The sequence below is a fragment of the Diabrotica undecimpunctata genome, chromosome 8 (genome assembly GCF_040954645.1).
Source record: "Diabrotica undecimpunctata isolate CICGRU chromosome 8, icDiaUnde3, whole genome shotgun sequence".
NCBI lineage: Eukaryota > Metazoa > Arthropoda > Insecta > Coleoptera > Chrysomelidae > Diabrotica > Diabrotica undecimpunctata.
The window spans coordinates 119,079,515-119,107,217 of record NC_092810.1 but is presented as its reverse complement, the minus strand read 5'-3'; the positions used below and the strand labels follow the sequence as shown (position 1 = coordinate 119,107,217).

General features: G+C 32.2%; 1 long non-coding RNA gene across 1 annotated transcript; it reads right to left on the bottom strand.

Moving 5' to 3' along the window:
- Positions 1–23,950: 23,950 nt before the first annotated feature.
- Positions 23,951–26,729, bottom strand: LOC140448539 (uncharacterized). Its single transcript, XR_011951731.1, has 2 exons — positions 26,177–26,729; positions 23,951–26,039 (listed from the first exon to the last, which is right to left on the bottom strand). It is a non-coding gene; the product is annotated as an uncharacterized lncRNA (long non-coding RNA).
- Between the last annotated feature and the right edge of the window lie 974 nt (positions 26,730–27,703).

Here is a 27,703-nt window from a genome sequence, read left to right as displayed (position 1 = left end):
TTGTTGTCTCTTGATTACCTGGTGGTATTCATTCCGTTATAACTCTTAACGGATTGGTCTTCTCTCTTCTCATTATGTGTCCATACCATCTAATTCTTTGTGCTTTTATTGCTCTTACTATGTTCTCTTGACCCATCCATTCTTATATTTCGTGATTCATCCATTGCCTTGCATCTTTTTCGTTTTCCCTCTTTTCCCAATATTTTTCTGATAATCTTCCTCCCAAAAACCTTTTAATTGCTTTTCTTCTCTGGCTGTTAATGTAAATGTTTCTGCAGCATATACGACTATTGGTCGTATGGTCGTTTTGTGGATTTTCATGTTTGTGTTTCGGCTTATCTTCTTATCTCTAAACATTTTTTTTGTTCAGCAAAAGCAAATGTACGAATTTTTTTGATGGAGATTGTATAATCCAAAAAATATAAGCGATTTCAGATCTCTCAGACAGATCTCGGAGCTCACGTCTAACTAGAACGATTTTCAGAACCGGATTCCAGTACCAATATATTGATGGCAGTTTTATTTCTTCTTCCTCCTTTTTATAAGCAATTCTGCTTGTTCATTGGTGGATTAATACCTCTATGGAAGGTTGTCACTCCATCCTTTGCGCGGTCGTCCTATACTTCTTCTGCCGATTGGTGACTTATCTCTTGCTATTTTGACAACACGTGTCTCCTCCGTTCTGCTTAGGTAACCACCTCCATTCCATTCCTGTTTTCCATTTTGTATGCATTCATTTATACACTGTACGTTACATTTCCTTCTAATGTCTTTACTTCTCTGTTGATCTCTCAGCGTATTTCCTGTAGTTCTTCTCAGTACTCTCGTCTCTGCCGTTTCTAGTAGCCTTTGTGTTGTGGTTGTGTTGGGTCTTGTTTCTCAGGCATATGTCATTATTGGTCTTACACTGGCTTTATAAATTCTTGACTTCATCTCGCCGTAATGAAATCATTCCTATTCCGAGGCATAATCCTCTTTCTATGAGCTGCATGGTTTTAAAGTCTATCAGTAGAGTGCTAACTTGGCTGTAGACCCTCTCCTCCTTTATCCGGGTTTGAGACCAGCAACAGTTCTTTCGAACTATTCGATACACTCAAGAAAACTGCAGGCAAAGTTGCATTTTTAATTGAGAGATTTAAAGAATGCATTTATTCATTTTTTAAATTATTTTCGTTTCGTTATGGCCAATAAAATAAAACTATGAGATGGAATAGGGTAAATATAATTCTATGTAAGAAGTATTAAGTATTAGAGCTGGATGTAATGCAGTGTTGCAGGATGTTTATTCAATGATAAATATTATAAGACAATATAAATTTATAATTGTGATTTTGGCGAATGGATTCAGTGTCCGCTGTCATATAAACTTGAACAAACAACAACAATGCTATCAAATACACATTCCCAAAGTAACAGGCTAAATCTCACCTATCACTATAACCGATCGCAAGCGTCAACGTTGACAAGTTTAGTACGCAATCATGGTCGATTTCCAGCCAACATCTATAAAACTGACACTTTTAACTCCCGTGTTTATACTTGTCAATATAGATTATTTGCAATAATTGATAATAAAATTCCATTACTGCCTTAGTTTATATCAATATTTTAAAAGTGAGTTCTGAACCTTTCGAAAAAAAAAAAAAATCATTAAATACTTAAAGTTTTATGTTTTGACTAATCACACACACATCATAATAATACACACATACACATCATATGATCGTATACATGACTCACTTGGTATTTTAAAGAGCTTATAAAAACAGAGACAAAAGCTCTAAATTTTAATAAACTTCATTATTGCAGAATATGTCAAAATCAAATTATCGTTTATTATTTATTACTCATATTGGTCAAGTGAGAAAATTAAATTAAATTTAACTGACATCGATAATAAATTTTACAGCTATTTATTTATTTAGCATTATTTTGCTACAAATATTAGATATTGATTTTATTTCTCTTTCCGCATTTTAATAGATGAAACTTTGTTTAATTATCGGGTTATACAGTGCTCGCCAAAAGTCCACTCCCCCTCTTATCTTTTGAACTGTAATATACTATACTGAACTTCACATTCAGATGGCAGCGTTACAGAGATAGGCCTGTGCTTTCTATATGTAAGAAATAACTACAATGTTGCCAAAGTTTTTAATCGTACGGTATGGGCCGGCTCCTATAAAAGGATTATAATTTGGGAAATAGGTATTTATGAATGTAAAATGGAAAAATATTAACGTTTTGTGAAATTTTTTTTAATTATATAATTTTTTCTTCAAACGTCAAATAATGATGACATTACTTATCTAACTTGATCCTGTCAAAGTTTGATGTCTCCGCCGGCAGCAGTTTTTTTTCGCATTTCTTTACGCCGGAGGGAAAAATGTTGTCATGGCAACAATATGAAACATGTCACAAAGCAACAATACAAATGTCATTAACAACAATTAAACATCATTTTTATTTATAGTAATATTAAAAGTACAATTAGTTAATGAGGCATTTTCAAAATTGAAACCGTGCAAAAATGTTCCCGACTCTTGATACGCATTGGTAATTGTTGATGATACTGATGGTCGAGAACAACTGTCAGCAATCATTCCAACGTGCTACTGCATCATTAGCCGCGGACTCAATTTCGTTTAGGTTTTCCATTTTCGCACTAAATTTGCGCTTGCGGTTGTAACAACAATAAGCTGTCTTTAATAATTGCAAACAACTGTCAAACGACTGTAACCAGGGAGACGCAAATCCCACCGACGACTTAATTATTTTAATTTATAACATCTAGACGACTTCGATAGTTGTTACAGTTAATTTCGAGTAAAAATAGCGTATGAATTGTACTATTTATGGTTGAAAATTGCTACGTTTGAAGAAAAAATAGTATACTTTATTCGGCAAAGAAGCGACTTTTCTTGACTTGCCCTCTATTACGTGCCTCACTTCGTTCGGCGCGTAATATCGGGCGCGTCAAGAAAAGTCATGCCTCTCCGCCTCGTAAAGTAATATACTATTTCTGTTGGTATTTTACAAATAGAAAGTTATATTTCGGGTATCTATTCTTTTCGGTTTTATATCTTCTCTTTAAAATTGTTTGTAACTCTTGAAAATGAAATTATTATTTGTATAATCCCATTTTGATCTTAATATCGTTTTAATGACACCTTACTTTCCCTATCTATGATATTCCTCCAAACGTTGAAGTAGTATTAGAAAAAATTAATGAAACGGAGCATCTTCCGAATTTTTCTAAGAGTACATTGAGTGACTATTGCATTGTTTTATATATGGCAAGCAGGATAGACATTCAATATTAATAAAAAAACAAGAAATAGTGGAGGAGTCACTTTCTCATGGGAATAAAGAAACTGGGGAATCAAGGAGCGAATATCACAGTATGACAAGATACAACAATAAAAAATAGACGACAGGCTCTCGTAAATGGACTTACCACAGATTTAAAAACTCTGAGCCAAAAAAAAGGACCAAGATTTGTTTTATTCCATGCAGAAAACAGAGATGGATTTGTTGAAGGTGCTGACATAACTTTTTCTTGCCAAAAAAGGTGCTGAAGATTACCATGAAGAGATGGATGGATATCTATTTGAGAAATGGTTTGAAGACATTTTAATACCAAATCTCCCAAAAAAATAAAAAGAATGTGATTGTAATGTATAATGCATCTTAATATTCTAGAAAACTAAATTTTTCCAAACAATATTGGGTGAAACGTCAAATTAAGGAGTTGCTTTATAAAAAGGATATTAATTTTGAAGAAGATTACTTAAAACAATAACTTTTGGAAACTGCTCATGAATTTTAAAATATTTATGACAAATACAAAATTGATTGTATTGTTGACAATAGTTTGAGAATAATTTTTAAAACAGTACACAACATGCAAGATAACATTAAATCTATTATAATTTCATTAAAAGATGACTCGGGTGAACGAGATTGTAAAAATAAAAATAATTAAAACTTATATTTCAGGGGTATTCTCAAATATTTATTAATAAATGTTCACTAAAGGTAACTATGTGGTTAAGATTATTAATGTAGTTCATATAAATTAATAGCTGTGGTTAACCAACATATTATCTTTATGATGTATAAAAGCCTTTTTATTAATTATGGCAATTTATTTAATTCACGAATATACTAAGTATTAAAAATTTTAAGTTACCTAGACATATCTTAGTCTACCCTGAGTTTGGCAATCCTTATTTTACAAAAGTAGCAAAATTTACACTGGCAGTGGAATTGGCAACGCTGTTATCCTATATCCGTACACTGCCATCTGAATGTGATTTTCACTATATAATTTTGAACTGTAATATAATATATGTATTATACTTATCACTTATCATAATCAAATTTGAAAGAAGAAAATAAACGGATGTAGGCTTCTCAATTAGTCATAACAAGTGACGTAATAGTGGTAGATCATGTTGCAGAGCCACTGTGCCCGATAATTTTAAATGGGACCTTATGACAAGTGATACCTCATTTGAAAGGTATTGAACATACCTATTATAGTATTTTGATTCGGTTTAAGCTAGTTTTGATGAATAAATTAAATAAATACTAAAATTATAGTTTCGCAATGAACTATTAAAGATTTTAACGTGCGCTTTTGGTGATTTGTCAAAAAAGGTGACGTTTTTTAATTCTCTAGTTGTTTTTTCAAGTTTATAAAAGTGTTTATACCTTAAACAGTTAACTTGATTATTGTTTAACGAGATGTTTAAATGTTTAAATAAGCAAAATGTTAACGTACTGTTACCAACAAAGTAGTAGCTGTCATAATGATTGAAAACTTATTTACAAAAACAAAATATCTGTATTTCTAATGTTTAACATAAAATACAAAAAAAAACGAATTTCTTTAAAAAGTTGGAAATTTTAATGATATTATTTATAAATACTCTAGAATAATGTGCATTTGTTTGAAGGTGTAGGTTAATTTTCATTGAAATTCGTTTTTTAGAAAAATAAACAGAAATCTTACATTGACATTTATGTAGATTTTGTAAAATTTTGATGTAGTTTTTGTAAACTAATACGGTATGTAAGGGGATATATGTTGTTTTTGTGAAAAATCTCAAACAAAACGTTATTAATAAATTTAAAATATATTAATTAATAAAATGTACAGTGAATTAAGATAAGTAAAGTAAAGTAAAGTTATTAAAGTTAAATCTTCTGTAACACTATCATTATTTGATATCATAATAATATCATTAGATAGTTCAAACACGCCTGACCATGGAGCTGCGCGAAGGCGGAGTCAAATTCACGTAAAGGCAGAAAGGTTCTATTGTAAGTGAAATTATACAGTGCATAGTACAATGCGTTTTGCATGGAAGTGGGGACTAAACCAAATTTCGGCTACTGCGCCGTGGTCAGGAGTGCTTGCACTATCTCTAACAGATATTATTTTTTAAGCAGCTGAATTTGAATTTAAAGAATCATAAAATTTCTGACTATCTGGATTTGATACATATTTCTTCAACTTCTGCAAATCCTTAGCTTAAGAAGGATGTAGTGCCAATGAGGACTCATATAGTTGTTTTAGTTCCAATTCTTTGGGCAAATTCCGTTTGTTTCGTATGTTGATCCTATTCCATAGATCTGTAAATGTATATCTAACTAATAAATCTGTGGCTAGAAGGCAAAAGGGGATAACTCTCATTTGGAAGTTTTTCAGTACAGACATTTTTAGTTCATATGGTCTTTTTGTTACATTATAGACGTAAGATTAGTAACGTTTGTATATTTCTAGATCCGACTTACATTCTGTTAGATATATTTAAGTCTTTTTTCTTTAATTAATATCTATGTGTCCAATATTTTGATAAATTAAAAAAAATATTTTAGGATATTTATTATTTTTAATTATTTCAAGAAAGCATAAGGAGATAAGTCAAGTTATAGTTGAAATGGACATAAAATCATCTTGGTAAAGAGGGTTGTGTAGATTTATACCCTTATGCTCAGTAGTAACTTGGCTAACATTATATGTGCACTGTAGTGTTAACTACAGTTATTTCTACTTACAACGAGCAAGTACAATAAAGCAAAGAAAATATTTTGTTCTGAATATAGCATTGACGGAACAAGAAATAAAAAGTAAATTTTTTCAAAAAGTTTATTAAACATGGAGGTTTCTACAGCAATCTGATGATACGTTTACAAATTAACAATTGATCAAGATGATACTTAGAAAGATAATTAAAGGTGCATTCTAAACACAAAATGAAAACATATATTCTATATAATACAAACAGAATAGCTTTCGCAGAAAGAAAAAAAAATTGACGAACACAACTATTTTTCGGAAGCTGTTTCTTTAAAATAATAAATTACACAAATATTTTTGTTTTAGAATATTTTATTAAAAATCGTCATCACTAAAATAATTATCTATGTCTGGATCTGTGTCAGCAGTATTATCCAGATCTTGTGAATTTCGTGGGATTTGGGCAAGTCCACGATAAAATTCTGTTGCACGCTTATCAACTCAATAAGGTCTAAAAGATCGCTTACTTTTTTCACTTATTTGTCTTGGCTTATCATACAAATTATCTAAAAGTAATGTTCTTGATATCGATGGGTGTATCTTTTTTTTGTCTTCTAAAATTTATTTCTTGAAATGGCTCATTTTCCTGAAGAGATGTTTTAAAATTAATAATACCAAATTCCTTGGTGTATCTTAGCCATTTCATATTTCTTCAGAAAATTTCAGTCTTATTGTCTGTCTTCTTTCTCTTTATTAACATTTCTTAGAATAAATTTTTAAAATTAAAAAAAAAAAAAGATTTGGGGTCATTTCAACTACCGTAAACTATTTGGTTTGTTTCCTCTGTTTTTTGTTTTTGTTTAGCGGTAGTAGTACGTTTTGTTCCTGCAGATCTTACTAAGTTATACCAATCTCTAGGTACATGGATAGAAAACGGGCATTTTTTTTTAAATATTTCTATTGTTGCGTGATCTACGTCACACTCTATGACTCCTACGTCACATAATGTACTATAAAATTAAACCTCTTTTTTCAATAAAACATCGATCATTAGTACGTCAAAGTAGAAAAGTTACAAAATGAGTAGGTACATACAAAACTATTTACCATTGGTTAAAACAGTGTAGGATTTTTCTTTATCCGAATCAACGGCTGGGTAGGTATGAACGTAATTTACTGATATTTCAGTCTTGTTGGGAACAATCGGATAGAAATCTGAAAATAAGGGTAAATCAGTACTATATTTAAATTATTATAAAAAACTTCATCCTACATAAAACATGCAGACTTATTTTCTCCAATTTTTTTACTAATTAGGACTATAAAAATATTTAAATGTATTTAAAAATGTCAATAAACGTATCCTCTCTTATCCTAGTAAAAAATATTTTACGTCACAATAATAATTTTCTAAGCATATAAATGTTTCATACTATTAAAGCAACCCTTACAGAATCAGTATTATTGCGCAATAATCCGAAACATGGATCCTGTAAGGCCACTTCATTTTAAGAATAAAATAATACTCACTATATTTTTTTTCCTTACGACTACGAGTTTCTTTATTTTCATCTAGATAATTCCCTGCGAAACAAAATCACAAAATATTATTTAAAAAATTTAAATATACATATTAGCAATTAACTTACTTGTATTTGATGGCTTGTAATCGTTATTGTCGTTATTTAAACACCTTGATACAAGCCCTTTAGTTCTTTCGCGAATGGAGGAATAATAATTGTTATTTCGAGTTGCCATCGTAGGGAACGTTCTTTGCGTGTGCTCTCTTCACAATCTAGACAAGTACTGACAAGAAACTGATACGAATATGATTTGCGTGGACACCGCATTCTTGCAAAAAGGGATAACTTTGTATATCCTAGCAATACTTTCATATATATTTCTTTTATCACATTCCGGCAAAAGGGGTTATCTTGATTTAATGCCTTTTACTAGCACACATTTCGAATAATTCTCAAGTTAACATGACTTAAATCGTTTTGCTTCTCAGTTAATTTTATAATGTTAGAAAATATGTGCACATATACCATTTTACTAGTAATTACTATTTTGCTCTCCAGAAGATATCTCGAGTTATATCCTTAAAACAGTCGTAACGATTAAATGGTAGCCAAGTTACCCCTTTTTGATCAATAATAATATTTTAATTAGTAAACTTTCACTTAACTCTCTTTACTAAGATTGTGCAGAATCAAAAATACTGTCGAATGGTATACATAATACTATTTTGCAAAAAATCGACTTATACTTTTGCCTTCCAGCCACAGAAATAATGTAAATTCTTTACTCATTTTAATTATTTTACCTTTTTTCAATTTTATTGCTGGTTTACTTTGACGCAAAAAATACTTCTCAACGGCTTCCTTCATATTTAAGAAGACATCATGTGTAATTGTGTCAATTTTGTATGGAGATGGGTGCCTCCGAACATTTTTCATTATATTGCTCTAATCTTCTGGAATCTCTGCAGAACACTATCTTTTCTTTTTACCAATTAGACTAAAATCTTGGTCATTTTGTAAATATGTATGACCCCTAGTAGAAAACACATATTTAATGTAGTAAAATAAATGAATAGAATGTACCAAGCAGTACAGAAGAAAAATCATAACATAATTATGAGAACTTGCCACTCAAAACACAAATACAAATTAAAAACGCTGTACAATATCTTACTAGTTTCAGATAAAGGCAAAATGGAGTGCTACTTCTGAACAGAAAATATGAAAGGAAAGCATAAATTGTTCTCTGAGTGTAAAAAACTTGATCAAAGAGAAAAGAAAACTTAGGAGAAAGTGGCAAAACACAAAAGCACCTAGTGACAAAGCAAACCTAACCAGAATTACACGAAGAAAATATAAATCTTAAATATGTTGCCTGTGTAAGTCCATGTCAAATAGGTAAAAATAAATAAGAATAAGACTAACTTACAATCAATTTATTCTACCACTTAGGACCCGTTTTGCATTTACTTCAAAATTTGTTAAAAGAAGAAAAAAACTAAGGGGATCCAAACTAATGTAGAAAATCTGACGCCGCACCGTTCAAAGATACAAACTATTCTTTATGAAAAGCGACAAGAAAAGTAAAAGGGCCACAAGATGCCATACCTCTTTTAAAAAATGGTAAATGGGTAGGAACAGATACAGAGAAATCCTAGACATTCGCAAAACATCTTTCCTAAGTATTTAGTCCATTTACCAGAGTCGTGCCTCTACAACAAGAAGAACTACTCATTCTTCTTACGCTTTACAATAAAATTACTACCAATCTCAAAATTTAACATTACAGAAGTAAAACATAATAAAAAATTAAATAAAACACAGTAAGGCGTGAGGATACGATCTCATTACAGGTAAGGTCCTTCAAGAACTATTCCATGATTGCTACAGAATAATCACTATGATCTTTTATGTTACGTTATTTCTACACTACTTCCTTTTGCATTGGAAATTGCCACAGATTATACTTATTCAAAAACCTAATTAACATTCAAAAGAAGTCAACTCATACCAACCAATTAGTTTACTCCCAGTAATTTCTAAGATTTTTGAAAAACTTTTGTTAAGAAAAATATTACCAATATTAGACAAAAAAGATATTATAGTTGACCAGTAATTCGGATTTTGTAACCAACACGCTACAATAGAACAAGTTCACAGAATATACATAACAGTAAGAACTAGTCTCAAAAATCAGCAATACTGTACTGCAGCATTTTTAGATGCCTCTTAAGCTTTTAACAAGATGTGACACACAGGACTTCTATACAAGTTAAAGAAAAACCTACCTTACACTTACTTCGAACTGCTTAAATCATACCTTACAAAAAGAATATATCTAGTAAGGTATGGTCAAGCCCATACAAAACTCTACCCCATGATAGCTGTACCTCAGGGTAGTGTGCCCGGGCCGATCTTGTACCTGATATATACTGCTGACTTACCAACAAGCAATAAACTAACGCTTGCAACATTTTCAGATGATACTGCTTTTCTAACATCTCATAGTAATCCAGGAATAGCATTAGAGATACTGCAACTACATCTAAACAAAACTAATAAATGATTTAAACTCTGAAGAATTAAAGTAAAGTCCTTAAAATCTACGTATATTTTATTTACTCTAAGGAGAGGTATATCTCCACAAATTTACCTCGATGGACAGCCTTTACTCCAAAAGGATAACGTAAAATATCTAGGCATTCATCTGTACAAACGATCATCATGGACCAAACATATATGGACGAAAAGACATCAACTAGGAATTTTATACAGAAAACTTTACTGGATGCTGAGAAAAAACTCAAACCTATCGACAACAAGGTGATGATATACAAAGTAATAATAAAACCCGTTTGGTCATATGGTTCGCAGCTTTGGGGATTAGCTAGCAAATATAATGTTATAAAAATACAAAGATTTTATTCTAAAACTCTAAGAATAATCGCTAATGTCCCTTGGTACATCCAGAATGACGTCTAACATAGAGATCTGCAGGTACTAACAGTCTCTTAAAAGTGCAAAAGAATTTCTGAATAATCTTAAAACAGGTTGCGCGTGCATCCTAACACTCTGGCATATAATCTTCTAAACAACCAATAAGCAAAGAGATTCAAGCGATATGATGCCTTGGACCTAACAAACCGTTCCTGACAATGCCTACAGTAGTGGAAGCTACGCCTTCAACAGCGCCCAGTCATTGTGATCTTATGCCACTCTGCCGCTTTTTGTATTCGTGTTCTCGTATCTGTGTATGTGCGCATCCCACCGGTAAACAAGCCAATATTTGTGTTCTGATGCTTTGGTCACTGGACCTTCTCTCTCACATCTCTCTGACATTGCAAAGACAAACAATTTCACTTATTGTTCTTATTGTGAAACAGATTTTAAAAGATCTAAGATGTTATTAATAAATACTTAAAAAATGCAGCAAAATAAAGAAGTCTAAACAAAGTCATACGTTCTGTCATATTTATTTGTTGTAAATATTGCTGTTACAAAGCATATTTCGATTTACGTTGTTGTATTTCTTTACTTGTACTATTGACAAATATATCCGCAATGTTTGTGAAAATAGCTGCTATATTTCTTTTACATTTTTTGCATCTTTAGTTTTTCCTTTTGGACCAAGTAAATGAAAAACGATATTTTATGAAGATGTTTTTACAGACGTTTCGAAGATCTTCTCCTGTACTTCTTATAATGTATATTGATCAGGTATAACATTTATTTCCGTCATCTAAAGACTTCGGGCCACCAATATCTTCGCTTAATTTGTCTTTGTATAACTCGTCCTAAACCTCTTTGTCCATAAGAGGACGCTTTCCTTCATACCCCTTTTTTACCAAGTGGTAACTTTATATCCTCCATTTTATTATTATAATATTAACCCTTTAATCGGCAAGACCGTCTGCAGAGGGTCTTTACTCTAACCTAAGTATTTTTTCAATAACGGGTGTGATCGAGCTGAACGACAAAACCGTTTGTTGGTACTGAAAATACGAATCTAACGGTACCAGTTTGAAGGTTGTAGGTTTATTTGATTTACAGCGGCTAACATTTATGTCGCGACAATCGTATGAATCAGACGTTAAAATTATTTGTGTGTACGGGAAATATCGAAGAATTTTAAAAAGTGCTTTCTTGTTGAAAAATAAACACGAAAATTTTTGTGGTAAGTAGTTATTATGTATATTTATTGATTTACTACTGTGTGTGGAGGAAATAAGAAGTGGAATTGAAATACCGCGCATTTAGTAAAGGCCGTTTGCAGACGGCCTTGTCGCTTAGTTGCAAAATTTTTCTCCTTACTTTTTATTATTACGCGTATTTTTGTTCTTTATTTTACCTACTAAACATGCGCTTATTATTTTTTTTATGTAGAAAATGGAGGGTAAACGTGGTGTAAAAGGATGTAAGAGAGCCTGGGCGGCAGGAAAAGGATTCGATGTATCTACTCTGAGTGAAGAAGAAATACTAGACATTATGGAATCGTTTACGGTTGAAGAAGATGTCGATGACGTAGACAGTGATCCGGATTACGAGTGTGATGAAATAACACCTGAAGATGATGAGATGATAACTGAATGCATCCAAAACATAGATTCAACCGCTACAATCACTACATGTGTACAATGTGCGAAATTATCACGGAATATCAATAGTACTTCATTGAGTTCGACTGATACTACAGTTCCAATTGCACAAACTTCCACTTCTGAAGCGGCCATTGGGGTTAGAAATAAAGGAGTTGAAAAGAGAAGCAAGAGGTTATTCCGTCGAATATTGCGGATCAGCTTATGGTGTCGATCTGAGCACAGTTTTGTGGAAGGACACTAAAAATGTTAGACTTTGTTCGACATATGTTGGTGCAACACCTTTCTTGAAAACCCAAGCAGTTACTCAACCGTCTAAGGTGGCACGTTATGATAAGAAAACTAACAAATATATCGAGGTTGGATGTCAACAAATCATTCGAGAATACAACTCTCACATGGGAGGTGTAGACCTCATGGATTCATATATGGGTCAAAATGGACTTCGTATAAAAACAATGGACAGGGCCACCAGAATTTTTTACCATCTACTGGACGATTGGCGATTACCAATGCCTTCGTTTTTTATCGACGTGTAAATGTCGAGAAAAATCGGTATGTCTCCGGTGGTGAAAAACGGTACAACTGAAAAACGTCCTTCGTCCGTTCCACAGCCAACTAGTAGTTCTGCAGTCGGTAGACGAGCTGTTCATCAGGTGGATAGTGTAAGATACGACGGATTAAATCATTGGCCTGAATGGGGATCGAAAAAGTCGTGCAAACTGTGTATAAAGTCTGACACTCATTCCTTTTGCACCAAGTGCAACCTTCATTTGTGTAACAGGAAAGGTAAAAATTGCTTCACACAGTATCACACTAAATCTTAATAATTTTTGTTTATTTACCTGTAACTTTTTTTTTCAATAAAAACATTATTTTTGTACTACTAATAAATTATGGTGTTTTCATAAATTTTCCTTCTGAACGACAAGACCGTCTGTAGACGGTCTATGATTTTTTGACCTGGCGACGAAACACACACACAATATCGCCAAAAAGACCTCAGATTCGTTTTTCTCACACCCAAATTACCCTAAAACCAAAATTCCTGTAACTCAAAACCTGCTATTTCTATCTTGCCGATTAAAGGGTTAATGAGGAAAAAAAAACATCTAACCTTACTCTGAAAAAATTATAACATAAACCACAAAGTATCATCAGAATAAACCCCTTATAAAAATCTAGCATATACAAACATATACACGCAGTAAACATATACATGCACTGTAAGCTATCAACCAGTAAATACTGAAGCTACGAGGAACCACAGAACAATGAAACGGCTGGGTCACGAGCGATCCCACGTTGTAGTTCTAGGGTTAATATTATTATGTGCACCTTTCCACAACCACCTTTATGGAGAAAAGGGCTTCCCTCGTTTCTAGTACTTGTCTAAATTCCAATTGTGCGTCGCTAATGTCTTGGTAAAGTTTGTTGTGTATTCTCCGGTATATTATTTAAAAAAATATACATTTATATCACATATCAACACCGAACATCCTTGGTTATTGTAATTATGTTGCTGTATGTACGTACAAATATATATTCATAATATATCCATATTTTGACTACTGTCAGAAACAGTGAACCCAGTTTAGAAATCTCATAAAACTAAATTACACACATTTATCTTTAGAAACCCCACAGCGATATAACAACTAAAATTTTCAAAGTTTAAATTATTAACCCATTTATGCAACAAGATAATAAAGTTATGTTATACATAATATATGAATGTATGTTTTACACGACTACCAGCTGTCTAAATGAGCATTTGACAAATGTGTACGTTATGAAATATATCTACAATGTAGCAAATAAGTATTAAGTTTAAATCTTTCTTCTTCTATTTTATTCCAGAGTTTAGACATTTAGTGCTTATTCTGGAATAAAAAGTCTATACTTCTGCTTTCCTTACGAATACGAATAACGTTATCCTTTTTGATGTCTTCTTCAGGGCTTCGGAGGTCTCATTCTCCCGAGTCCCCATAAACTACTACAGTGTTCACTCCTCCTCCTCCTACGTGCCTTCGCTGTTGAGGTTGGCGATCAATATGGCAAATCTCTCTGTTCTGTGCTTGATGAATTAATTCATTTCCTTTTGTGTGGGTCCAATCTCTGATGTTTCGTAGCCAAGATTTTTTCTTTCGTCCTATGCCCCTTTTACCTTCAATCTTGCCTTCTAATATTACCTGGAGCTGCTCAAATTCCTTATGGAGCATTATGTGTCCTAGATATGACGTCTTTCTGATTTTGATAGTATTGAACATATGGTATGAGATGAGGACGTGTGTTCATTGCTCTCAGTACTTCTTCATTCGTAGTTCTGCTGGCCCAGCTTATTTAATTTGTTGACGTCATACTGTTTTAATGTCCAGGTCTCACAGCCACATAGTAATAGAGATACAGAGCCACACATAATACTTTAGTGTTCTCAATCTTATTGAGACTGATAGCTTGGGGTTACAGAGCATTTTACGCATATTCATGAAAACAGATCTTGCTATTTCAATGCGTCTTCTAATTTCTTTTGAGTGGACTAGTTGACTATTTAGTTTTCTGCCCAGGTATATGAAGCTTTGGGAACTCTGAAGGGTAATACCATTTATTTGTATGTTAGGTGTAACTTGTTCATGGGGGTTTTTGTGGAATACCAGAATTTTGGTTTTGGAAAAGGTAATATCCAAGTCCAGCCTGTGACTTTCTTCTGATAATATGTTCATCAATATTTTTAGTTGGTCTTCTGTTTCTTCTGTCTCTGCAATACTACGGTGTCATCGGCATATCTTATATTGTTAATGATGATTCCATTGGCTCTGGCACCTTCAGGGCGATGTTTAAGAGAAGCTCTAATTATATGTTCGGCATATACATTAAATAATAGGGGGATAAAATGCACCCTTGATGCACTCCTCGTATATGTTGATGTACTTGGTGTTTCCGTTCTGTGTTTGAACGCATCCTGTGTGGTTCCAGTATGTATTACTTATAATAGCTATGTCGTGTCCGTCCAACCCTACTTCTTTTAGCACCTCGATCAATTTTCCGTATTTGATGCGGTCAAAGGCCTTTCTATAATCGACAAAGCATACATACAGCCGTTTTTGAACCTCAAGATACTTTTCTGCCATCAGTGTCAATCCCATAATTGCTTCTAACCAATGCATAACTGCCACTGGGAATAAAAAACGGTTCATTTATACCGTCGATGGTGACGTGGTTGTTGTGGAGGTTGGCGTGGGGGTTAGCGTGGTAATTGGCGCAGAAATTGGTGCTGGAGTTATCGCGAACTGTTCTGATAGTATAATTTTAATTCGCGGGTGGAGTGGACGGTATTTTCATTATGAGTGGTCTCCAGGTCGAAGGTAACCGTATGCCGTCATTTATTTTATTGAGACAATTTGGCCTTTTTTCAATTTCTATGGTTTTTCGGATAATTCTTTGTTTATAGAAGCGGGTTTACAGAAATGGTATGTTCATAAATCCTATTTTGGATTTTACCATCTGTTTGGCCTATATAGGATCGGCGGCAGTCTGCACAAGGAATTACATAAACTCCGTGTTGTTCATTTGGAATGTCGCCTTTGATTGATCGGACAAGAGATGAAAGTTTTTGTTAGGGGGTAAATATTATCTTTATTCCTCTTAATTTAGGAAATTTTGTCGATTTTGTCAAAGCCACCTTTGATGTTAGAAAGAAAAGCTCTTGTATGATGAGGATCGAAGTCCTTGGGTTGAGATTGAATGGGAGATTGATGTCTGTGAACGCTCTTATAGATGTGATTTTCGCTGTAACCGTTTTGGATGAGGGCTTGTTTTAAACTAGACAGCTCAGCGGGTCTACTTCATGTTTCATCGCAAAGGCGTATTAATCTAAAACCAAGGTTATTAACGACTGAATTAATTTTAGAAGGTGGATGATGAGAGTTCGCATGCAAGTAGCGATTGGTATGGGTGAGTTTTCGATAAACAGAGTGATGGAAACCTTGGGATTGGTTTTTCTTTCTAGGGATGAATCAGTTTCCATCCTTATCGTGAACTGGATACTAGGATGTATACCCTTCAGATGGTTTTAAAAAGAAGCCAAATGAGCCAAATGACGAATGTATCATAGCCAACATGTATAGCTAATCTTGCCATGCTTCGTTGTGGCTTTGTTATTACACGAATAATATTATGTTTAATCATTTAATACAATGTTAAGTAAATACAAAGAAATCCATGCATAAAGGTTATCGGGGGAGATTAGCATCAATAAATAGAATTTGTTAAATTATCAATGAAATACAATCCACCACAAAATTTGGGATGTTACACTTTATTTATGTTAAGCACTGTTATTAATAATATATACACGGTACAATAAAATTATATATATTATATATTTAGGGATTCTACAGTATTCACTGCCTTCCCTCGCTCAACCGTTTCCATCTCTCTCTGTTGTTCCATTCTCAATCGTTTAGGCCTCTCTTACTCATGGCGTCGTCTACTTCGTTCCTCCATTCTCTTTATCCATCTGCTGTTGCTAGTTCTTCTTACATGTTTATATCACTTTAGTCTTTTTTGTTCTATATATGTTAGTATGTCTGTTTCTATTGATGTTCTTTGCTTTATTTCGTCATTACTTCTCCTATCCATTCTTGTTACTCTGCAGCATCTTCGCAGGCATTCCATCTCTGTTGCTACTATCTTACTGCTATTTTTCTTGTTTATGATCCAATTTTCAGCCCCATATGTCATAATACTTCGCACTAATGTTTTATAAATCTGCGTTTTTGTCTTCATATTTAGGTGTCTATCCCACCATACTGAGTTAGGTTGTCGGATTGCTGTTCTTGTTTGTCCTAATCTTTGTGTAATTTCTTCCTCTGTTGCTGCCTTTTTCGTGATTATAAACCCCAGGTATTTGAATTTATCCTTTCCTTTGATTGTTACGTTGTCATCAATCTGTAGATCTTCTATGTCTTCTTCACTTGTAGATAGGTACTCTGTTTTCTCGAGGTTAATATCTAGGCTAGCCTTGGTATATTCTTCTTGTAGTTTCTTCATCATGTAGCTGAGGTCGTCTTGGTCTTGTGCAATCACTACTTGATCGTCTGCAAAGCTTAATGTATATAGGTATTTGTTTCGTACCGGTACTCCCATGCCTTCACATTTTCTTTTCCATGTAGTCAAGGCTTTCTCTAAGTATATTTTGAATAGGGTTGGAGATGTGGAAGAACCCTGCAGGAGCCCTTTTGTTGTGGTGAAGTCTTCTATGATTCTTGTTCCCATTTTAATGGACACTTTATTTTCTTTATACAGAGCTTTTGTAGCTTCGTCTGTATTTCTAATTTGTACATTGCCTCCCATGGTTCTGACCTTGATACTGAGTCATACGCCTTTCTCAGGTCCACAAATGCCAAGTGTATATCTTTATTTTTCGCTTTTTTCTTTTCCAACAGTTGTTCCAGTGTGTATATGTGGTCTATGCATGATATTCCTGCCGTGAAGCCTGCCTGAACCTCACCGATTTTGCCTTTTTTCGCTTGCTCTATCTTTTCTTGCAGTATCTTCCCATATAATCTTCCTATTGATGATATTACGCTTATTCATCTGTAGTTTTCGCATCGTTTTTTATCACCTTTTATAAATATGAATGTCATATATGCCTCCGTCCATTCCTTTGGGAGCTGTTCTCCATTTATGGTTTTCTGAAATATCCATTGTATTATCCGGTGTAATTTTTTTGATCCGTATTTTCTAAGCTCAGGTGAGATGCCTCCAGATCCCGGTGCTTTCTTATTTTTGATTGCTTTTATGGCCGTTCTCATTTCCCTATCTGTTATTTCTATTTCTTGTTGGGAATCTGCTTCGTCTACAATAAAAAAAAATCAAATAATAATATGTACGAAACTGAACATACACGTTGTTTGTACTTTAAATTTAAGAAACAGAATAAAATTTATATCTAGTTTAATTTATAATATAAAAGAATTATTGACAATTAAAACAATGCGCTATCTATTGAATAATAATTATGCCAATTTATGAAAAACTAAATACCAAAAGTAATTTTTTGATAAGAACCTTTTCTTATAAAAAAATTATTTACAATTAAAAATAATAGGTTCAAATATGAAGATAAAATATCCTATCTTCTGAGTTGGAAAAAACAATACATTTTGTATAAAATTATAATATACAATACATTTTATTACTATCTATAATAATTTAGTAACACATGTATCTTTTTTTTTCAGGTAATGTCCCTCAAAAATCAGTAATCCAGTTTCGTAAGTATGTATATTAAGAAAGTATTGGGTATTAAATCATCAACAATTAAAAAAAAAAAGAAATATTACTACTACATAATGTCTTCACAAGTGTTTAAACTCGATTTACTCATACATCTATGAATGATATTTGTCAGAATATGTAGCTTATAGTAAAAAATAATAAATTAAAGCTATAAATACTTTTTAACAAATTACAACAATTTTTATCAGAAACTATGACAAATAAAAATTATTTTGAAATATTCTGTAAAATTTCTATAACTAATATTTCACTATAAATGCATTCCGTTATGCATTTAATGGATTTGTATAAAAAAAAAATATCCATAAATAACTGCACGATACACGTTATTGATACGTATTCCCGTATCAGTAAAGCATTACAACAATGGAATCAGCTATATCATAACCATAAAAAATAAATGGATGTGAACCTAAGTTAATAAATAATTAACTGAATAAAGAAATATAATATAAACATACTTTGTCAACATGGTCGTAAACATAATGGTTGTAACATTTATTGAGCAGGTTCTAATGGATAAAGTAACGTAACTGTTCAGATAAAATGTGTTCTTTACCTAACAATCAACTGAAATATGCTTTTAAATCAATGTGAAAATTTTGGTGCACATTAAATAAAAAAAATGAATATGTAGATATTAAAGAATTCAATATAAATGAATCGGTTATTTCAGAAACAACTAAGTCATATTCGGACAGTTTGTAGGAGATGAAAAAAAACGTTTTGAGAGTTTGTCTGAGTATTTTCACTAAAAGTTAAGTTTAAAGTTAATAGATTACATCTAATGTAAGAATTTATTAAAAATAATAGTTATTTATTGTACAAGACGATAAAATTGTACTTTATCTTCGAGAGCGTTTTTTAACGTCGAGACGTCAGTCGAGAAGCTAATTATGCTCGAGAAGATAACGCGATTTTATCGTCGTGTGCAATACATTTTGTTCTATATTAAGACTTCAAGTTCAGGTGAAAAATAGAATTTCAAAGAAAATTTTAATTTTTAGCACAAAAATCGCAATTGTGTTGCTCCGTTGCTAGGGATATGAATTACTCTGTCAACAAATGTCAGACAAATGTTACGTTTTGGTTTTTGCGGAGAATATTGTTGCGTTTTGTGTACAGAGTAAATAAATACGAAATGGACGGAAAAGAATTGACACAAAAAAAGGAAAACCTGCCATCAGATGTAGGAAATGCAGCGTTGGAAGCAGAAAGTTGATTGTTGCCACAAAAATCTAGGATGATATAGGAGAAAGAATAATAGTCTTTTAAAAAGTGGAAAAGTATTAAGAATATCAATGGCGTGAGTGAAAAAATACTTCTGCCGTATTTTTCTGAAAAGTCGAAAAAAACGATGCCATCGTCATTATGGTCGTATTATTAGATGCTGAAGCGTACGTTGTTGATGAATGAAAACTTTGACATTTCTAAATTCAGCAAGTTAACCACCTTACTAAAAAACCTGAGTGGAGAATACAAAGCTAAAAAGTCCAAAATATCTCGAATCAAGTGTTTAAGCAAATGAGTACAAGTTGTGATGCTCCAAAAATAGATATTTCTAATAATAATAATAATTTTATCACGTCGTTCCGGTTCTTGTTAATTCTGTCCTACCTATCATCCACCATAACTCTTTTATTTCAGATAACTCCATCTTCTTTTACTAAACCCACTTTTCAATCCACACTTCACCGTCGTACACCAACGTAGGTTTACCAAACTCTTGTATATACTTCCTTTTTATCTCTTTTTTGATTTTTGAATCACAGAGTAGCCTGATCATTCTCTATCAGTTAAGCCAAACAGCCTGTATTCTGTGGGCAAGCAAATAGTATCTTGAGTAAGAATTTTTAAAACCAAATTTCCTGTGATCTGGTAAATTCGTCTCGTTGGAGATTTTCCTTATGGCCGTCGGCCTTCTAGTTTTCTTTGAATGATGAGTCTCTTTATATTGTCTATGTCTAACCTCATGGGATGTCTAAATAGTTCTTTTAGAATGGGCTAAAGGCCTTGTTACGGTTTTGGTCTTGGATACCAAAAATTACAGAGTCGAAGTGACACATATTTATCCTGTTCGTGGACACTCCTCTAGTCAGTGCGACAGAAATATTCGGTTATAAGGCAGGCCTTAAAAAGAGTTCAAGATGTCAAGGAACCCAAAGTCTACATAGAAAAAATCGTACAGTGCAGACAAATACCTTCTCCTTTCTGACTCAAACATGACTGCTCTTGACTGAGATGCAGCACTTCTCACTTATTTTTTTAAGAAGCCTGTGAATAAAGATTATGAGTTTAAAATACAACACTTGACGTTACTCTTACTCCTTTGCCTCGGGTTGCTATTAATCACTAAAATAAAAGACGTGAGGGACTTGTTTCAGTACTTAAGAGAAGAAAGTAGAACCTTTAATTTGTAGAGATTGTGCTGATGACTCAGATGGTGAGGAAATTCAGCATAAAATGTTTTCTTGTTGTACCTTGATTATCATTTTAAACCTTTGTATACTATAATATATAACTGTAGTATACTCTACAAAATACAATGGATGAATTAAATAGCAAATCAACAAAAATAGGTCTACAAATGAATTATAATAAAACTAAAATTATGACCAACCAAACAGACGAATTAATAATTACCATTGCACAAACAACTAAAGAACAAGTAAAAGAATATGTATATTTGGGATAACTAATTAAATTAAATAAAGAAAATCAGACCGGAGAAATAAAGAGGTTGGCTTGGGTATCCTTCGGAAAACTTTCCTATATACTAAAAAATAGAAAATACCCCCAATATTTAAAAACGAAAGTCTTCAACCAATGTATACTTCCTGTTCTCACCTACGGTTCTTAAACTTGGACGTTTGCAAAGAAAAACATGAAAAAAATAACAAAGACCCAAAGAGCCATGGAAAGGCAAATGCTGAACATCAGACTATTAGACAAGAAAAGAAATACGTGGATCAACAAAACAAAAGTGACCGATGTATTAACGCAGATAACAGAACTTAAGTGGAAGTTCGCTGGGCGTACCATAAGACAGAAAGACGACAGATGAAATAAGATGATTATACACTGGAGACCATATAGTTACAAATGAAAAAGAGGAAGGCCACAAATGAGATGGTCAGATGACTTGAAGAACCACGCATGCCCGAAGTGGATACAAATTGCCTACAATAGAGGACGTGGAAGAAGGAAGAGGAGGCGTATGTCCAAAATTGGACAGCAAGGGCTGTATAGATAGGTAGATACTATAAAAGAGTAAAAAGTTATAGCCCTTTCTTCTGCAGAAGACGTTTTAAGCTGCCAAATATGTTAATTGTGTTAAAAGTGTAAACTTGTTTTATTGCTCTTCGTTTAAAAAAAAGAAGGACATATTTTATAAAGATGTTCTCCATTATTTTATCAATGGATCAAAAATTTTTAAAACTAAAACACTTAAACAATGTAAGTGTTAGACGTGAATGTTAAATCTTTAAATGCTTGTTTACCAAAATACACTTTTAGCAGATAGGCCATTTCTATAGCTACCGCCTCAATTTAAAAATTAACTAATTACATTTTTATAATCTATGCAACGAGGTACTTTAGACTAAAAGATCAATTTTTGTTGAGTAGAACCAAAGATATATTGTGACTTAAAAAATTTGAAGTTATGAATTCAGTTGTTGAAATAATTTAAATTTTTCAAAAAAAAAAAACTAACTCGAGTTTGTTGCAAATGAAAAGGGAATGTAACCAATACAAAAGAAAAAATGAAGCTTACTTGAAATTCGACAAGAGAATAGGCTTAGCTCAAGAGAATGGGAGTTGTGCTCAGAGAGGAGGTCGGCACGTTTGCTTGCCTGTAGTAACTTAAGGTTAGATCAATCCTAAGATGATCTTGAAATGGGCGCCAGGGTGAATTTTGAATATTACTTCAATTTGGGGTATCTATAGTTATATACTGGAAACTTATAACTGAAAATAAACCATTATGGGAAACAAATAAAAATCTGAAATGCTCTATACACTATATTACAATCTTAATTTACTTATAGCCCCAAAACATATATGTATATTATATTTACCAAACAATTACTAAAATATATCCCCAAAAATATGTATTTACAAAAAACAGTTATCTAAAAGTGCGACCCAAAATATAAATATATACAAAAATTTATTGATCTATCCAGTCCTTTGACAATGAGGTCAATAGGTAAGTATGTTATAACTGTTGAATAACTCACATGGAGTAAATAATAATTAAAATAGAACAAAAGCAATTAAATAATTAGACAAAATAATAAAGGAAACAGTTTTAAAGTATGACAATAGACAGTTAAGTAATTAGAACAGTACACAACTTACATCAATTTGACAAAATAAAGGTACATACTAGTAACCATAAAATTGGATAATGTATCCTGACAACTTATGTTGTTATGTAAAATAGTAATAAATAAATAAATTAAAGATAAAGCACAAACATAAAAATAAAAGCAAGTAAAAGGATTCAGCAAGGTGAGAGTACTACCCAGGGATTGTGCACAAACCTGTTTTGTAACCCACTTAGGCTGAAGGCCTAAGTATCCAAGGATATAATATATAATATAAAAAAATTTAAATTTAAATTATTAATAGTTTTAAAAAGAAAATAAATGTCCTTAGTAGCCTTATTGCTGGGAAGGAACTTCCCCAATCCGTTGTCTATTGTCCAGGTAGTGGATGGACTCTGAGGTGGCTCTGCCTATGTTGACTAAGGTAGCAGCTTACTAAAACTGGCAGACCAATCAGAAAATTCTAAATTAATATTGTTTCTTTTCCCAAATCCAAGTATTTCCCAAATTAAAAAGATCTTCTTCCCCAAATAAAAGGTCCAAAGATTGGAGCCGGTAGGCTACAAGAGAACAAAAAAACCTTTTTATTCCGTGTTCTTATACTTATTAGTTTTTGTTTAAATAACGTAAACTAGAATGTATTGGTCATTAAGTGACCTTGACTCAAATATTTAATATTTCCGTACTGGAATTTACTTATATAAGTATATATAAAAATGATGGTTGGATATTTCTACTAAGGTGAGAAAGTTTAGGTGATTGAGGACTTGTAATATTTAAATGGAGATAGTAAGTGTATGGAAAGTAACTTAACTCGTCTGCTCGAAGTTCTCTTCCAAAATGAACAGAATTCCATAGCACACTACCACCTAGCATTGAAACTTCCGTGTTAAGGAATAAAACAATGATTGGCGCATCACCTAGTGATCGGGCGCGTAACTATATATACATGGCGCTAAATTCAAAAGTTTAGTAATATTACCTAGGATTGTGAACTCATTTTAAAGTAAAGGAAAATCGATATAATCCTAAAATAACAAGAAAAATCCTTATCCTATACGATAATAAATATTTTTCGTATACTTTTTGGGTTTTCTTGTTACATTGGGACTATATTTATTTTCCATTACATTAAAATGCCAAAGTGGTTAAAAAAATTAAAGAATAAAATATAGAATAAAATCTTTATTTATAAAAATGTTACAAGAAATGTTATATGTGTTACAAGAAATATTAATAATACAAGCCACGTGTAGTATAATTTAGTTTTCTTAATGTTGTGACAAGAACTGGTCAGTATTTAAATAATTGTTTTGTCATTCTTATCAAGTTTTATGTGAATAAAAGTCTAATTCTGCAAAAGACATTTTACTACAATTTCATTCGCATAAATTTACAATGGGGAAGTACTTTAGACCAGATAAACTAGAGGCTGATCCAAACTGTCAAACTTCCACCAAAGAATTCAAACATTGGTAAGTATATAAAATTCAAGAATTTTTTAGAAAGCAATGAATCTAAAGATAAATCCCTAGAAGATAAAGATAAGTACATGCTTTTAAAAAATTAATCTACGATTACATAAGCGAAGCAATCAATCTGGAAAACCAATTGCTTTTTTCACACATACCCTCACAGATTCTGAATGAAAACATTATGCAATTGAAAAAAAAGCAAATGAGTTGAAGTATTAAAAAAAATGCAGACATTATCTGGTAGAAAAGCAATTCTAACCAATTACAGATTAAATCACTATTTGGTTTATATAGAATGACGGTATATATCAAATCTAACAAGGAGAACTAGCTTTACTTCACAAGAATTTATTAATTATCTACACTCTAAAGGAATATATTCAAGTAGAACAACACCATATAATCATGAAGGAAATGGTTAAGTCGAAAAATACAATGAGTTATATGGAAATTGGTGAATCTAGCATAGAAAACCAAAAATTTATAATTCACTTAATGGAAAACTGCTTTACACACTAGAGAATTCCACTACTAAATAAATACCAGATGGGACAGAAAATTCACCTTACAATCATAATATAAGTTCCAGAAAAATATTCTGGTTATCAACAAAATTATGATTTTGATTAGATTAGCAAAATATTGCTTCTTGCAAAAAGAAAACCCAAGAATGAGGAATAACCGAATGATAGCAACTAGAAAAAACGAACAAACAAAAAAAAACAATGGATAAGGTAAATAATTTATTTCTAAGGTATGCTTAAAGTTTTCACCCAGAATGTAAGCTTTGCTAAAACCTGATATAGTAACTTTATTTGCTCAGTATAAACTCCAAACAACAGAGGATAATAATGTTTTTATGCCTGAAATGACAAACACAATTACAATCAATAGATTTTTTCACCAGTATGTCACCTTAAGATCAGTCATCCCATCCCTATCATCAACAGAATAGGAAAGATCCCTGTCGACACATTCAAATTTATTTATTCATAACTCTGAACGCCTTACCACTGTCTGTGTGGATGCAGGCTAATATACGGGACAAGCCGATTAAATGTTACAACTTACAATATACAAAATAGTGGTTAAGTACACAGTATTTTACGATAATTAAATTAAATAATGTGAAATAAAAATATATTATGTACACAAACACATGCATGTACACACACACACACACACATATATATATATATATATATATATATATATATATATACATATATATAAAATTAAACATGTAATTACATTTTAAACCCTATAAACCCAACAGTTAGTTCTATGATTCTAAAATCCAGCACAATAAAGGTGGAAAAATAACATAACAAAAATAAAAAAATATGTAAAGTATTACCTAGTTACAATAAAAACATGAAGTACTTTACACAGTTAAGTTTCCAAACTCTATGGTACCAGTATCTCTTCTACTAATATTTATATATTTATTGAGGGACATATTAAATATTTACATTTAGGTTGTTTAACAAAGATAAGTATCTATTCAGTGGGCTATTAGCACCATAGGTTGTTCTACAAAATGGAACATTAAAAGTACATAGATGAGGCAAACCATGGTAATATGGTACTCTAAGACCAATCTCACTCACAAGAGAGGGACAGATACCTCCTCACACTTAAAGCAGGCAAGCTCATATACCTCTCCATGATAGTGTAGTCATGGTCTGCTAATCTAATCCAACTTTGAAAGGCGCACACCTGTAGAAATTTATGCCGAACCCTCTCTAAGGTGATGCTTTTTAAGATAGTTGTTGAACCACTACCTACAAATAATTCAAATACTAAGCTAAGTAAGACTGGTTTTATAATATATAATTTTAGGTTAAATTTATAAACTAATTTGTAAAAGGTCAGATATAATGTGAATAAAAATATAGGTCAGTGGTATAATAGTTCTTACCTGGTCCTGGTAAAAACAAACTCGGAACGGCTGGTCTCGTAATACCGCTATTTCCAACATTGACTATATCTTCCTCTTTAAAATGACTAGCGCATACACGAAATTTGTTATAAATAGTTTCTTTTGCAGCATTCTCTAATTAGGGCTCTTAACAGCATTCACCCATTTATCAAACATATCCATATAATGTCCTGGACTTAAAAAACGGTATCGCTTGCCAGTAGTATCCATGCAATCTGGAACACATCTTTTTTTGTTCCTGTTCTTCGTCTCTACATTGTTATTCCATGTAATGTGTTCGATTCCATAATAAAAAATCGTCGAAAATTGTACGATTTTGCACTATTTATATAAAAAAATTTAAATTATAAAATAAATTATAAGAAATAAAACAAATACAAATATGGCGCCGTATTTGTCTAAACTCAACTTTGACTTGATCACAGCACACTCCCTCCGCGCAGGAACGAGACTAGCAGCGCCACCAAACGAATGGGCGCCTAATCCGAACATGATTTGACCTTGGCTATCCCTGTTACCAATCTAGGTGTAATTTTATCTATGCAGAATTCCCTTTATAGATAAGAAGGTTAGGTTTCCTTCCTCTCCAATGACAAGAGAATCGATTCTATTATAACCTACATCAATCGATATTTTAAATTGTATTGTAAGTTGCCTAATCTACGGCGGCCAATTAGTAGCTATTGTAGGGATTCGGTTTGATTATTTAACTGTGATTTTGCTAACGTTCGAAATGTTAGATTATTAACGATCGTATCGTTACATCGTATCAATCGTATCTAATGTATTGTATTTTGTTTAACTCTTATAAAAATGTCAACATTTTTTAAAATAGGGTTAAGTTTGGTGCATAACCAAAGAATATCACATTTGACGGCAAAACAGAAATGTCAGTCAAATGTCATTTATGTCAATATTGATACTAATAGTACAATGTCGACATCTCAACAAAACTTAGCTCACTACTGAATACAGAATTCATGTTTTTAGTTAAAATAATTGGGATGTTCAATAACTCGCAGTGTCAGATCTAAAAGTATTTACCCTATCTAAAATCAAATAGTGATTTTAAATTGTTTATATATTGTTCATAAAGCAAAAAAATGACATTTAATCTGTTGCATATATTGTTAGTCTGTTATATGTTTGTAAGTACATAAACATTAATAAAAACAAAAAATATTATTAATATAAATAACGAACAGGTTACCTCATTCTAATCTAAATATCTTAACTTAATTAAAAAAAATCTTATAACAATCTCTACTTTTATATTAACATACCCTTTTTCACCTGATTTGGTGATAAGTGGAGTTTCCCTTAACAGAGTTTCATTTCCTCAGGGAATATGTCTGGAAATTTTACTTCTCTAAAGAAGGTAACATTCTAAGTCAGTATATCCTTAGAAAATCTCAAGATTTAGCAATCATTGGCTTTCAAATAAATCTTACAGAGAGGCAAAAACGAGCGGAATTTTTTGTTAGGAGATATGAATTATGTTGTGTC